Source organism: Osmerus mordax, chromosome 26 (genome assembly GCF_038355195.1).
Source record: "Osmerus mordax isolate fOsmMor3 chromosome 26, fOsmMor3.pri, whole genome shotgun sequence".
In the NCBI taxonomy this organism is placed as follows: domain Eukaryota; kingdom Metazoa; phylum Chordata; class Actinopteri; order Osmeriformes; family Osmeridae; genus Osmerus; species Osmerus mordax.
In genome coordinates this window covers 795,840-809,666 of record NC_090075.1, presented here as the reverse complement: position 1 = coordinate 809,666, position 13,827 = coordinate 795,840, and the positions used below count along the sequence as shown (strand labels likewise).

The 13,827-nt window shown below is 46.8% G+C and overlaps 1 protein-coding gene across 1 annotated transcript in view; it reads right to left on the bottom strand.

Annotated features, from left to right (window-relative positions):
- lpp (LIM domain containing preferred translocation partner in lipoma) overlaps positions 1 to 13,827 on the bottom strand; it is a gene marked incomplete at its 3' end in the record, with an annotated part of 68,520 nt that overhangs the window by 45,403 nt on the left and 9,290 nt on the right. The window contains 1 exon segment of the mRNA XM_067229797.1: positions 8,144 to 8,196.

Below are 13,827 nucleotides of genomic sequence, written 5' to 3'. Positions count from 1 at the left end.
TCCCCGGCCTGGCCAGACTGCAGGCCCCTCCGGAGGGCGCCCCGGCCTGGCCAGACTGCAGGCCCCTCCGGAGGGTTCCCCGGCCTGGCCAGACTGCAGGCCCCTCTGGAGGGCCCCCCGGCCTGGCCAGACTGCAGGCCCCTCTGGAGGGCCCCCCGGCCTGGCCAGACTGCAGGCCCCTCTGGAGGGTTCCCCGGCCTGGCCAGACTGCAGGCCCCTCTGGAGGGTTCCCCGGCCTGGCCAGACTGCAGGCCCCTCCGGAGGGCCCCCCGGCCTGGCCAGACTGCAGGCCCCTCCGGAGGGCGCCCCGGCCTGGCCAGACTGCAGGCCCCTCTGGAGGGTTCCCCGGCCTGGCCAGACTGCAGGCCCCTCTGGAGGGTTCCCCGGCCTGGCCAGACTGCAGGCCCCTCCGGAGGGTTCCCCGGCCTGGCCAGACTGCAGGCCCCTCCGGAGGGTTCCCCGGCCTGGCCAGACTGCAGGCCCCTCCGGAGGGTTCCCCGGCCTGGCCAGACTGCAGGCCCCTCTGGAGGGTTCCCCGGCCTGGCCAGACTGCAGGCCCCTCCGGAGGGTTCCCCGGCCTGGCCAGACTGCAGGCCCCTCTGGAGGGTTCCCCGGCCTGGCCAGCACCTCCTCCGCTGGGCCTGCAATCTTCAGGCCCGGGAGAGCAGGACCATGGACGCATAACAATGACAAGCTATATAACTTCATGTCTCAAAGAAACACAAAAAGGTTGAGCTTTTAAATCAGATCTCCTTGGCACCGGTGGAGGTAGGCGTCGTAATGTATTAGACGTTTGCTAAGAAGAGGATTCCGACTTTCAGATTTTCATTCAGTTCTGTAAGTGTAAAATTAAGTCAGAAGCAGCCGCATCTATTTTCCCTCCAAACGGAAAAGACAGAATTACAACGTAAATCATTGAGAGTTTTCCCCCACAACAAATAAAGTTGTTTTGCTTTAGCTCTGGCATTTCTTACAGATTGTTTTGACAAACATTTTGCAGTGCAGCCATTCTGGGTGCTTTATTAAATGTTTAAAAGCTCCTGAAAGGCCTCCATAGAAGGGATAAATGTAGACGATCGTGTAAATCCGAAAATTGGACACATTTGGGCATCAATGATTCATCCATGGATCACTTATTTAGGATGTATCAAGCTTCTATCTAAGTTATAAAGACAAACAAAGTGCTGAAATCCTGTTGGGTGAAAAGCATCTGTGGCAACAGATTTGGGGTTAAATGCTCCGGGCAGGCCAGTGGAAAGAGGGTAAAGCTGTAATCTTTAACTCCTTCAGTGCTCTCGCCACTGTTCTCCTGCCAATGGAGACTCCCAAAGAGGATTAATAGAAAAAGCAAAGTTCAAAACCCTTAGTTGTTTTTGTTGCGCTGTATTCTTAATTGACTGATGGCTGTTTATCTGTTGCCAAGGGCTGAAGCAAACCCATGCCAACTGAAGGATTGGTAATCCATCCATCTATTAATCTACTCAGAATAACTCGTAATCACTCCAGGTTTGTCTTAAACTAATATCAGTAATTTATTAAACATTAATGTTTATTTCCTTGTTTGTTGTTCTTTGACTTTCTTGGTCAAGGATGATCAGGCTGTCTGTGCCGGCATGATCAGGCTGTCTGGGCCGGCATGATCAGGCTGTCTGGGCCGGCATGATCAGGCTGGCTGGGCCGGCATGATCAGGCTGTCTGGGCCGGCATGATCAGGCTGGCTGGGCCGGCATGATCAGGCTGGCTGGGCCGGCATGATCAGGCTGGCTGGGCCGGCATGATCAGGCTGTCTGGGCCGGCATGATCAGGCTGGCTGGGCCGGCATGATCAGGCTGGCTGGGCCGGCATGATCAGGCTGGCTGGGCCGGCATGATCAGGCTGTCTGGGCCGGCATGATCAGGCTGCCTGGGCCGGCATGATCAGGCTGGCTGGGCCGGCATGATCAGGCTGGCTGGGCCGGCATGATCAGGCTGGCTGGGCCGGCATGATCAGGCTGGCTGGGCCGGCATGATCAGGCTGGCTGGGCCGGCATGATCAGGCTGGCTGGGCCGGCATGATCAGGCTGTCTGGGCCGGCATGATCAGGCTGTCTGGGCCGGCATGATCAGGCTGTCTGGGCCGGCATGATCAGGCTGTCTGGGCCGGCATGATCAGGCTGTCTGGGCCGGCATGATCAGGCTGGCTGGGCCGGCATGATCAGGCTGGCTGGGCCGGCATGATCAGGCTGGCTGGGCCGGCATGATCAGGCAGGCTGGGCTGGCATGATCAGGCTGGGCCTGCAGTTCAGAGAAGCCAACACCAAACAACGCTTGTGATGTGACACAGAAGATTCACTTGATGGGTCGCTTGCCTGTTTTGCATACTGTCTCTAAAGCCACAATTTGTTGTTGGGCGATAGAACTGCCTGCAGAACCAGCTAACCCGCGCCGCTAGCTCTGTAAGCTAACACAGGTCTGAGAATGAGCATTGTTGTCACAGGAACGTGTTCTGGCTGCACGAACAACCGTCTGGCCAGGCACTCCATGAGCAGATGATGTGGTTAAGATTGATATCACACGCAGGACGTGACTGTGAGAGGATGTGGGATGCAGACCTGTGAACCCCAACCATCATGTCATCCACCATTATCTTAAGGAACAACGGGGGGGAACCAGGCTCATTGAACAAAGATTACTTATTCATCTTTATGACACAGAGCAAAGAAAAAAGGGGTCTTTTACTCGGAGAGCATGAATAACTCTTCAGCTTCACTCCTCCAGCAAAGTCAAATGTGATGGTAATGATGAGAGCAACCCCATGGTAACATACGCCACAATACATTAATCACAGCTCCTTGCTAGAGCACTGCTTCCACGTGGAAAACAGCAGACAGCATGTGAGGTTCAACTTGGAAACAGTTCTCTTGTATTCATGCGTTTCATAACTGCATGGCGGAAAGCTTTGCATTGTGGATTTGTCCAAATGGAAGGACAACGCTTGCTTCCTCTACGATAGGAATTCCTCAAAGCTTTTTGTGTTATCAAGTAACTTAAGTAAAGAATCGCTTGTGTGCGATCTGCACATACTACATGGGTTTAAAGTCCCAACAACGGGAACTCCCTTCCTCACTATGCATACATAACCCTTTCTGCATTCTGCAGAAATAAGTCAGTACCAAGGGAAGCGCCAAGATAAAGTTCAGAGCCTGGGTAAGGATTAGGATTTGTTCCTAGAAGTTGCTGAGGTATTACTGGATTGGTCACACAGGCATTAAGATTTAGATGGTTTTCGAATGAATGTGAAAAGGAATACTTTGAGAGATGGTAAAAACTCTCATAAAGAGGACATCCAGTACAATCAGGAATCCCTCGGTACGTTCTCCTCAGAGTCCTCAACATTCAAAGTAGAACATTTCCACCACTGACGCAAAGTAGGGATTAAAAAGACCTCAATCATAAACACATTCCCCGTCCTTCTTCATGTCCCCATGGGGATGAATTACCTCTCCATCTATCTATCTCTTCACAACGCCCCCTTCAGAAGCAGAGTCAGTCGCGATCAAGACCAAGGAACAGTTAGAAGTTCTGGAAGCAGCTGTAAAACCAGGCTGTACTTCACATTCTGTTTGCAGCCAGCACCACTACTCATTCTTCGACTTGATATGTGCTTCAAGAATTTGGCCCAAACACGCTAACTCAGAGCCAGGATTCCACGGGAGCAACAAGAATGAGGCAGAAAGTAAACGACTGCTTAGCTCTAGAAGTTTCCAGTGCTGCCGGGCTCTATCCTTCCCCCTACACGCCTCCGTCAAGACTGTAAATAATGTCTTTTGTTTTTGGCTGCCTTGGATCAGGAGGATGGTTTTATGCAAAGCTACCAATTTAACAAAACACTGTAGTCTTCAAAGCCTAGGTTACATTTCATGACATTTTTTCTGTTTCGTGATCTGAACTGACTCCAGCCTTTATCACCGACAGGCCCTTTGAATGTCTGTGACAAAGCTCGTGCACGTGTGTTTGTGTACGTGCACATTCAGGACAAGATTGCTTTCAAGCTGTGTCAAGGTTTTACTGGTGAATGGGTGGTTCTGCTCTCACCTCAGAGCGGCTCGTGTCTGTGGGTGCCTAATCTAGCGTGGGGCTGCAAAGCCACAGACGTGCCTTAAAAGCTCTGGTTTAACTGAATGAACCAGCGAATGAATGAACCTGAATACATAACAGCTTTTTCTTCATAGGCACTTAAAGGAAGCACTCCTGTGAATTATCTTGAAAAACCCTGAAACATTTCATGGTGGATGATTTCTTTTTTGAAGACGAGGCAGAAAAGAAAGAGAGAAGGGTCATGTTGAGTCAACAGACAGAATTCTCTGTGTTACAGTAGATTGAGTCATCTCTAGTCTTTGTTGACAAAGCTCAGTGACTTCATGAATAAAATATTGCAATTATCTATCTGTATAATATGGTGATGCTGCATGGTGTCTAGGTTGCTACATATCCGAGGTACCATTAACAGTTATACAATATCATACAGCTGTTTTATTTAAGGTTAGGGTTAATTAGTGGTGTAAAGATTAATTTATCCAATTCACAAGGTAACAATTTATCTGAATTAATTATGTGTTAGTCAACTGATTCATATAATTTGTTAAAAAGCTGAGTCAGGTGGTTGAGCGGTTAGGGAATCGGGCTAGTAATCTGAAGGTTGCCAGTTCGATTCCTGGCCGTGTCAAATGATGTTGTGTCCTTGGGCAAGGCACTTCACCCTACTTGCCTCAGGGGAATGTCCCTGTACTTACTCTAAGTTGCCCTGGATAAGAGCGTCTGCTAAAATGACTAAATGTAAAAAAAAAAAAAAGGTTGGTGAAGACTGAGTGAAAGATGGAAGTAGATTCAGCGATTTATCACCCCATTGAGGTAGTGTTTTTTTGTTTTGTTTTTTAATGCTACGACTATAGCTGCAACACAGTGACTGGAGAACTTTTTTTTGTTGCCTTGTAACACAGCAAATAGTGTCATGGCAAAATTTGGGATAAAGTCCAGTGAATCATTGCCACGTGTACATACAATTGATTTTCAGTCCCAGTTGAAGTTTCCACATTTAGCATTTCTGATGCAGACACAGGTGTGTCTGTAGTTAACTATGTAAACTGTGTGGTAAATAACAGCCAGTGGTTTATAATAGAACGGTCACCAAGGTGAAATTACCAGTCCCTTAAGACCATGGCCCCTCACTGCAACACCAATCAAACGGTCAAATTACTGTAGCTTCGAAGGCATTATGGAACATATTGAATCAATGCCAGCTAAAACAAGCATTGAGGAAGGAAAAGGAACTACAGCTGTACAGTGAAGTAGGACAACAACAAGAAGGTCCAGTTCAGTGAACAGCAACAAAATACTTTTCACCATCAAGCTTAGGAGAACAAGAGATGGTAAAATGATTCATTTTTACAATCCGTCTCAGGAGGAGAAAGTGACTAAGGCCTGATGCAGGCAGGTCCACTGCCTCCATAAACAAGGCTATGAGTGCTGATGCACGATTACCAAATATAACACACAGACAAACAACAGAATACCAAGGGAAAAAAGTAAGGGAGGGCAGAAAGGCAGATAGGAGAAAGGGAGAGAGGAGAAAGGGAGAGAGGAGAAAGGGAGAGGGGAGAAAGGGAGAGAGGAGAAAGGGAGAGGAGACAGGGAGATAGGAGAAAGAGAGAGGGGAGAGAGGGAGAGGGGAGAGAGGAGACAGGGAGAGGGGAGAGAGGGAGAGGGGAGATAGGAGAAAGAGAGAGGGGAGAGAGGGAGAGGGGAGAGAGGAGACAGGGAGAGGGGAGAGAGGGAGAGGGGAGAAAGGAGAGAGGGAGAGGGGAGAAAGGGAGAGGGGAGAGGGAGAGGGGAGAAAGGGAGAGGGGAGAAAGGGAGAGAGGAGAAAGGGAGAGGGGAGAAAGGGAGAGAGGAGAAAGGGAGAGGGGAGACAGGGAGATGGGAGAGAGGGAGAGGGGAGAAAGGGAGAAGGGAGAAAGGGAGAGAGGATAAAGGGAGAGGGGAGAAAGGGAGAGATGAGAAAGGGAGAGGAGAGAAAGGGAGAGGGGAGAAAGGGAGAGAGGAGACAGGGAGATAGGAGAAAGAGAGAGGGGAGAGAGGGAGAGGGGAGAAAGGGAGAGAGAGAGAGGGAGAGAGAGAGAGAGAGAGGGAGAGAGGGAGGGGAGAAAGGGAGAGAGAGAGATACAGAGGGAGAGAGGGAGAGCATCACACGTCTTCCAGAGACGACAGAGCCCTTGGGCGTCTGTTACAGATGACCAGTGAGACGGAATTTAACCCGACCGCCTCGCGATGCCCTAAAAAACAAATAGTTTTGGGCATCTGTCAGCTCGTGCGCCGTGCGCTGATCTACTTAGCGGAGAGCTGCCGGAGAAGCCCACACAGGCAGCAACGGTTTGTGACACTAAAAGAGGAAGTGACACCAAAGGTGGGTCTTATCTGAGTGAAATTCACATTCTGAGAGTCTTTCCACAACACTGCTGAACCGAGTTCCTCCATCACAGGGAGCTTCCAGACACATTCAATACTACGCATACAGCAAATAACAACTCATGTTCTCTGAACCATCTGTGTCTGAATAATAAGAACCGCTTCCATCCAGCTACTGCACACACGGTAAGCATCTGTAAATCAGTAAATCCTCTTGGATTCAAACAGGCTAGTAACAAGCTGCACCTGCTCTTAAAGAGATGCTGTGTTTTCTTATAAAGGTGGACCTCAAACAATACTTCAGATTATTTATTCCTTTAAGCAACAGGGATAGGTAAACAAGATACCAGAGGAATTTATTCTCCTTTAATTAGCAGTAATGCCGATCGTTCAAAGAGGCATGCAGAAATTAACTGTTAATGTGAGGGCATGGTCTTGGTTCCAGGGCGTACTTATACAGATTGAAGCTGTCTGTGTTGCTGCTTCATAAACATACGCTGGCCTCAAAGCCAGGCATGACTAAAGCACCCCTCAAACAATCTCTGCAATCAATTAGAGCGGGAGGCGTTTAGCGCTATCAGAACATGCAAACACTGTTTTGATGTGGATGTTTTAAGGATCTATCATCACCTCTTATCAGAGATGCAAATCAAAACCGAAGAGTTAATGCACGTAAAGATAGATAGACTATAGAACATCTGTCTCATTTAAACATCTGCTGTTGTTATTCTACAATGTTGCTTCCTTCTGTAAATACCCAGCCTATTTACTTCACTGTTCATGAGACTAGGTCTCAGAATTTCATCACACGGTAGTGAGCCTATTGAGACACGTGACACCAATAATGGATTATACTTCTGTCTCAAAAGAGTCTTATTCAGTTTTTATTTTCACTTGATTAGACTTGGCATGTCGTCCCCATCACTGGTCATGTCCTCCTGTCTGAGATCCATGACCCCCCCCCCCCCCAAGAGTGCTTGCTTCACCTTACTAGCATCTGAAAAAAACGCATTTTATCAGACGTAGCCTGGTGGAACTGTAGGGTCGTTTTGGAATGTTACATAACCTGAAGCACCAAGCCTTGCATTTCTTGAGGCTAATTGACTGAATTGAAGATGCATTATGGGAAAGGAGGGCAGGGGGGTGGAGGGAGGAGGGGTTGTGTGTGTGTGTGGGGGGGGGGGGGCAGATAACTCCAGAGTCCTTATGTCACAAAGACAAACTCCTGCCCTGCTCCTGGCCTCTGTGACCACAGCGTTTTGACTCAGGTCAACTTACATAATCCCCCTCCGCCCCCCCTCCCCGCTCTCTCAGCGTATGGAATGTGCAGACGGGAGCGTTACGTAAAAGAATTAAACAAACTGGTGATTTCTAGTTCATCTCAGACATGAAATAGGGTGAAGGAGAAAACACATGAGATGAAAATCACCCGGTCAGAGTGGACAGTGTCTTAGAGACCCCAGGGAGAGAGAGCACCCTGGTCCTAGTCTCTCGACCCCAGGGAGAGAGAGCACCCTGGTCCTAGTCTCTCGACCCCAGGGAGAGAGAGCACCCTGGTCCTAGTCTCTCGACCCCAGGGAGAGAGAGCACCCTGGTCCTAGTCTCTCGACCCCAGGGAGAGAGAGCGCTCGGATATCCCAGCGTGGGCCCAGTCGCAGGGCGCTGCTGGCCGCGGGGGAAGGAGGGGTCAGAGGGACTTACCAAAATCTTCCAAACAGACAGTGGGACCAGGCAGTCACTGCAGGATCAGGCTCCTGAAAAGAAAAAGAAAAAAGATGGACTGAGTTGTTTGGATTCAATTGGCGGCAACATATTCGGAGACATCCTCAGTTTATGGGAATTTGTATTAATTCATATTTATTTCACAAATATAGTCATATGTAGAGTATTGTATGAGAATGACAATAAGGAGACACATGCTTGTTAGTTTGTAGTTATTTCATATATATTTATTCATTATCCAAACTAAATCCAAAGTAGAGGATTCAAGGTCATCTCACTCCATGTTTATTAAAAAAGTTTCAACAATTCAAACTGAAGACTTAAGACGTGAAAACTTTAAGCTTCAGGGAGGAAATTCAAATATAATTCAAAGCCTAATTGTGATATATTTTCTATTTTCTGCTGTGGTGTCGTCCCACATCCTGTGTGGATGCAGGTAGGGGTGGGGGAGGACGTCTCCGCGGTCTCACGGGCCCTGGGATGAGGCGCTCCTCATCCACCAAGGCTTTGTTCTGGGATAAATTGACGTTGTCAGTTTCCCACGTAGGGAAGTGGTGGCGTATACATCAGGGAGTGGGAGCGGGAATTCTGCTGCTGGAAGCGATCGGCATCAGTCATCATGACAGTATTTGTTATTTCTTTGTTTTGTTTTTGGTTTCTTATTGTGTGCAGTAGCTCTGACTCCAAAGTCTCCAACCGTACACGCTTTCCAATCCAAAATGAGAACCGTATCTTTGTGTTGAGATTATCAGGACGGGGAGAAAAGCGATTCAAATAATTTGGCGAGAGAGAAATTTGTACTTGATTTAGAATATGTGAAGATATGATCTGGAAATGTCAGACGAGCTGGCGTCCTCATTTGCATACTTTATCTACAGATAAACTGTGTCCATTTGGGAACTATCAGAGGTTGCTAAATAATGTCAATGCCTATAGACAAATGATACTTCCTCCCACAAAAAACGATTAAACTGTAAAAAACGGTAGTAACAAAAATGTAATAATATTGATAGTAAATAATGTTTGAAACCCACTCATTTAATGAACATTTGAGAAACAATGGAACACTGAAATGGAATCCATCCATGTCACCTTTCCTCAAAATGATATTTTCTCATGAACACATCAGACAAAATAAGCAGGTTTTAAAACGCAGTAGTAATTTGGCTGTGGGGTGGATCACAGCTTATACAAATCTAGCCAGAGGAGACAGAAAAGCCACGGCCAAGTTTGCAAATCAGAAATATGACTGGCCTAATAAATTATACTGGCTCAAAAGAAATACTCATGGCCTAAGGCCATGGCTGGAATCCATAGCTAAGGATTAATTCATAGCAATGACTTCAGCTGGTTTCTTATGCAATCGTTCCAATAATCATTACCATTGTAGTAAAATTATTTCAGGGTGGTTTCCTTCCAGTGTGAAGTAGGATCTTACTTCTCTTATCACTGGTATCTACCACAACCCTCCCTGTATAGATCCAGTTCTCATAAGAGGCAAGGTAATCTTACATACGTGAAATTTCAACATTTACACTCACACTGGAGGTTGATATTCATTCTGTTCAAATAAGTGGAAGGAATTCTAATTAAACTGCAAATCCATTAAGATAATTTAGGTTGAACAATTACCAGGCCAGACGCCGATTGAAAATAAGGCAAAAAGACAAAAATCGAAAATTATCTAAACCGTTTAACGTGCATCTCCTAAGCCATTCCAAATCCAAGATAAGTCATTGGCCATTCCGGTCACATCAAGGCCATTAACATGTTTCCAAATACTCGACCTGTCAGAGAAAAGTAATTTAGTCTTTGAAAGGGTCTTTATTTCAAAAACAATGATGCACTAGTCCGTCACTGAGGAATTTGATTTCTCTCCTGTAGACCAGAGAGAGACAACACAGTGCCACAGCAGAACCAGATAACTGAAAAGCCATTCTGAAGACATTTAGTCATTTAGCAGATGCTCTTATCCAGAGCGACTTACAGTAAGTACAGGGACATTCTCCCCGAGGCAAGTAGGGTGAAGTGCCTTGCCCAAAGACACAACGTCATTTGACACGGCCAGGAATCAAACTGGCAACCTTCAGACAGGGCCGGGGTGGGTAATCGGGAGAATCGGGAGAGTTCCCGGTGGGCCGCTTCACTTTTGGGCCGGTCGAGGATTTTTTTGTTGTTGACATTTGTCACGTTAGTCTATCTTCTCTTAAAGTAGGCTACACACGTTACGCATTCTGACACCTCAGCCTCATCATGGGTTGTACCATGTGAGGGAGTTCTCCCCTCCCAAATATAGTTGGTTGGGTCCATAGACCGTCTTTTCCAAAAGGTTTTCCCAGATCGGCTACCGATAGATGGGCGGCACTACCGTAACGATACGCATCAGGGAGGATGGATGGGAGCAGGTCCGGAGTGATGGCATCGCTAGACAAGGTTTTACCAATTGAAAAACGTCGCTGTGCGCTGTGCGGGCTCGCATTAACTGTAGAAGTCCCTATCTTGCATCACATCAAACCCATACTCCCTAGGTTGGGGCAAAGCTCCTAATGTTTACAACGTCTGGCTCCGTGCCTAATTAACACTCTGATCGTTAAGCAGTCTCAAAAATGGTATCGATATAAAAAAAGAATACGATCCCTTTCTGTAATCATGATACCCCCCAGAAATGTTCACTGCACCCCCAGTCAAAGCAGGCTGCATCCGGCCCTGTTTGGTATACAAAAAAAAAACTCCCGGGCTGAAAAGTGGCCCCACTCTGGCCCTGCCTTCAGATTACTAGCCCGATTCCTTAACCGCTCAGCCACCTGACTCCCTCAGGTGACTCAAGTCTCCTGAAGATCCCACCTCACCTCAACCTGAGATGTTCTGCTTTCACCTCAACCTGAGATGTTCTGGTTTTCCCTCAACCTGAGATGTTCTGGTTTTCCCTCAACCTGAGATGTTCTGCTTTCACCTCAACCTGAGATGTTCTGCTTTCACCTCAACCTGAGATGTTCTGCTTTCACCTCAACCTGAGATGTTCTGGTTTCACCTCAACCTGAGATGTTGTGGTTTTCCCTCAACCTGATATGTTCTGCTTTCACCTCAACCTGAGATGTTCTGCTTTCACCTCAACCTGAGATGTTCTGCTTTCACCTCAACCTGAGATGTTCTGCTTTCACCTCAACCTGAGATGTTCTGCTTTCACCTCAACCTGAGATGTTCTGGTTTCACCTCAACCTGAGATGTTGTGGTTTTCCCTCAACCTGAGATGTTCTGCTTTCACCTCAACCTGAGATGTTCTGCTTTCACCTCAATCTGAGATGGTCTGCTTTCACCTCAACCTGAGATGTTCTGGTTTCACCTCCATTAATTTACCACAAAGGTGTATGAAGATTATTTTTGAACCTCTCATGCCTCCATTCTCAATCTTTCCACACTCTCCCACTGTTTATCCTTCTAAGAGGAGTCGCGGGGCCATTTTCGCTATGGACAGGCCTTCCTAAGTGCCCTTCAGCAGACAGGTTGATGGGACCTGAGTGTTTATGGCCTGAAAAGGTAGATCCGAGCCAATGAAAAATACATATCCCTGAGATCACCTTAGCCTTTTCTTTGGGCTTTATGGTGTATTTATAACCACCTTTCTTGAAGCCAGAGGAGGGCAAAGTAAAATGCATGTTTCAGGTTAAATAAATGCATTATGCTTCTCTTCTGTATGGCCGTCCGTCTCAGCTGTGCTGATGGGGCCCTGCCTGAGGGCAGGATCCTGAATGCAAGGATAACCCCAGGTCAGGAGAACTACATCTCACCTGACAGGGAAACGGACAACCGGACCACTGCCGAGAAAGACAAGAAATAGTCGTGTTGGATTTACTTAGGAAGTGGTTAGGGTGCAAGGGAATCTGGGTAATGGTTTAAACAGCCAGCTGAGGCCTACAGCTAGCTCTGGTAAGAGAGCTTCAGTACCTTGCTGTACAATCGCAGCTACTGTAAGTCATGATGCGCGCATTGTTTCCAAGAATGCTTGTAAGTGGGTTAGACAGATGCCGTTGCTGGTTGTGAAAGATTGATGTGCAATTGACTTTTCCTGTCTCTCTTCATGCAGAAGATGCTTAAATCATTCATTGACAATTTTGTGACCTTTTTTTTTCCTGAGAGACGAACATTGAGCAAGACAAGGCAGAGCACTTTCTGAACTGTATTCATAATGCATTGACAAATATTTGGGGTCGTAAGCAAGCAGGAATCGTTCCCATGTTAACACGTTTTTGTGAGACACTATACACTTGGGAATCTTAGGGTTAAGTGGTCAACATAATATTACACCACAGGACCAGTATATTGTATCTTACCATGAACTACAGCATCTACTTTTTAGTTAGATTTTACCCCATAACATGTATTTATTAGACTATGCATGTATCTACTTAGCAGGGAAACTTGACACCAAAAAGAGGGTTGGTGTTGATATGCAATTTGGGTTATTTAGAGTCACTTGGAAAATTCAGGGAGAAAAAACAAGTTAAATCGGAGAGACAATTCAAAATGAGCCGTCACTAATTCCGTACTCGACTTATCGTGTCCCCTTCCAACATTCTCAGTCTGGAATGCTCACCGCATCTATCACAAAACATCAACAGTCCTTGAGGGCATCTCGGAGACAGTGAATCTATTTCATGCCAACAAATAAAAACTTTCTATCAGCAACAGCAATCAGAATAAAAGAACAGCTACACACAAATGAGATTAGAAGTCGCATGTGTTTGTTTTGCGTATGAAAAGGGTGAGACGGAACAGGCCGTTCTTATTCCTCCCCTCCAGAGGATCATGCTCCCCCTTCCCCTCCTCGCTTTAAGGAATGCCCACTATGTGCGGAATTTGAGCTGAAATGGCTTTCCCTCGCCTCCTTCCCGTATAAGGGCAGCAATCACAGCCCCAGGCTTCAGACCCAGTCTCTTCCTGTTTATCAATCCCCTCTCTGCTACCTCCTCCCTCCTCTGATGAAAACAGATGTACAGTATCATGGACGGCAGCGTACGGGAGTCGGCTACCAGATCACACAGAGCACATCGACTCATATCCAAGCAGGCCTGTGTTCATCTTTTTCATATCAGGTTATAACTTGAATTATAACCTATGATGTAATTTACATACATCCAATCAAAATATCAAGTCAAGTCACTTTGTAAAAATGGGACACTCAAATTATTATAAAGACTCCAGGCAATCCTGGAACATGAAAAAAGATGTGATGCTCAGGGCAGACTGTTCGTACAAACAAGCTTCAGACTACATAAAGCCCTGCTTGCCCTCGCTCTGACGGTGGATCAAGCTGGGGTTATGTTTACATGTTTATTAAACTACAGTTCATACTGCATCTCAGATGTGCCAAAAGCAAACCTACAGCACCTGAAAAGAACAACCTTGCTCCACGATTGTCAGCAAAGAGATTTCTAGAAGAGTAAAAAAATAAACAAGGAACAATAAACTCACACTGAGTGAAGCAGACTTTGTTGCTGACTAATAATTGCAGGTGTGACATTTGAACTCGTAGCTGCTTCAAACTCTCTGACTCTCCAGACCGCCCTGAGCCCTCTCTGTGGGAGACAGGACAGATGTACAGCTCTGTCTGGGCTGTCTCTGGTGGCTCTTCATGATTGAAGAACAAATGAAAGTCGGACCAG